Source organism: Lipophrys pholis (genome assembly GCF_963383615.2).
Source record: "Lipophrys pholis genome assembly, chromosome: 7".
Lineage (NCBI taxonomy): Eukaryota > Metazoa > Chordata > Actinopteri > Blenniiformes > Blenniidae > Lipophrys > Lipophrys pholis.
Window position 1 is genome coordinate 30,358,683 of NC_137638.1, and position 2,177 is coordinate 30,360,859.

Below are 2,177 nucleotides of genomic sequence, written 5' to 3' on the forward strand. Positions count from 1 at the left end.
CATGCTAAGGAGCTACACACCAGCCATGCTACATGCTAAAGAGCTACACACCAGCCATGCTACATGCTAAAGAGCTACAGGCTAAACATGGTTAAAGTATGACTGATACACTCGCTAACATGTAGTGGAAGAAAAGAAGGGAATAGAGATCAGATAATCAGAATCACTGCAATACTTTTGCAGCAGCAAACTACACAAACTATGTCAACAAAGTTCGGCTTTTTTCACCTCAGCTGCGATAACGAGGGCTTATAAGACGTTGCGTCAGTAAATAAGTTCATTTTACACTGAGCATCAGTGGCTGGGTTGCCTTGTGCAGTTGTTATCATTCTTGCCTTGCAGAAGCTTCTGTATGAATGGATGCACAGTCAAATGTGCTTTTCACAGCAGATTTCCAGCGGGCTGTTTGTATTTGACAGGTGTGTTGTTCACTCCCTGAGGTTAGAGTCGTCCTAGTTTCCAGTTAGTATTAAACGTAGCTCTACAATCAGATTTACATCAGTCAAACTTCATATTGTGGCCGCATGCTGAAGTCATGATTAACAATATTTTTCTAGTCTTTTCATTGAGATTTTTTTCCCCCTGTATGCGAGTGGGGACTTTCCACAGTCCAAAAACTGTTAATTATCTGTCTTTTTGTGTTGAATCTGTGATGAACTGGTGACCTTTCAGGGTCGACACTGTCTTTGTCCATCGTCAGCTGGAATCTGCTTCAGTACACCACCTCCCTAAACTGGTTGAAGCAGTATAAAAGATCGTTCAAGCGTCAGGTCACACTGAATGTGATCTTTCCTTTTTGTTGACTATGGCTCCCTCTATAGAAGAAATTATGATACTACATCCACAATCCTTTAAACAAAAGGTAAACAACCACCAGTATACACATACAGTAAAAAGTATTTTAGTTTGAAGTACTGCACATATTAGTTTTCGTTCTGTATTTCTGTGTTTTTTTATCAAATAATTTCTTTCAATTTGATTTGATAGATTTTGGTACAGATGTATAGATAAAATCTGGTCCTAGAAATCCTGTTCAATATGTAAATGTATTACATATCTTCGGTTTTTTGAGAATATTTATCTTCCTGCCTGTGATGAATTGCCAACAGCATGAAAAACATTGTTTGGCATTTCTCTCCACCATCTTCCTTCTTCGATGGTTTAGCCAATGGGTAATGAGTTTTCTAATTCCCCCAAACAGTGAATGCAGCCTATTTGATAGTGACAGTTTAGAGTGAATATCAAGAGCTGTGGCTTCCAAGTACTGAGTGTTCTGTGCTTATGTAACACCAACCCTTAGTCATACGCCTGTATGACTGTGCCTTTTTTCCACTAATGCAAGGTTTGGTTTCCCGTTATGTAACAAAGCCAGGCTCTACGAACCTCTGTATTTCTCTCCTACAGTTCTACCATTATACCAACATGACAGAACACACAGGAAGGAAGATCCAGGGAGATTCATTGTTGTACCATAGGATGGCAGTGTTTTTACACTGCTGCCCCTCGTCAATGATTTGGACAGCTTGCTGACGAGATGCTGCTCTGTGGGATTGTTTAGATTTTTCTTGTGGCCGTACTTTCTGCCATTGCTAAACTGTGTAAAATGTACTAACTTTTACCATGAGACTGCCGAAGCAACAAAAACAACATCGTTTGATTCAGAAATACTGTGTCCGCACACCATAATAGATATTCAACCACCTATGTTTATCCTCATCTGACTCTGCAAAGATAATCATTTACATTTACAGTATCTCACATAACAATGGAAACACCCGTTAAAGAGGATTGTAGATTCCGCTCTTCACTGCAAAATCAATCTGTTATTGGTCTTAGAGAGTACAATACCTTGTTGCTAGGTAACGTCGCTGTGATGCCAGGGCATCAACCCAGTTCTCTAAATCAGTTAAAAGCTTAGCTTTTTCCTCATAATAATGGCATAAAAACGTCATCCTTTACACTGTTCAAACTTCAGTGCGTTCAGGTATCTGTTGAGTTTGAGAGTCAGTGACCTGCAGGTCTGCTTGTTCCTGCTTATCACTGTACACAGTTTTTCCTGGTTTCAAATAATCTTTGATTGTGGCGGCTGTGACTTGTTCGGTGGAGCAGGTCATCTATCAATTGAACAGTTGCAGGTTCGATTCCCTATTTGTTCACATATCAACGTGCCCTTGAGC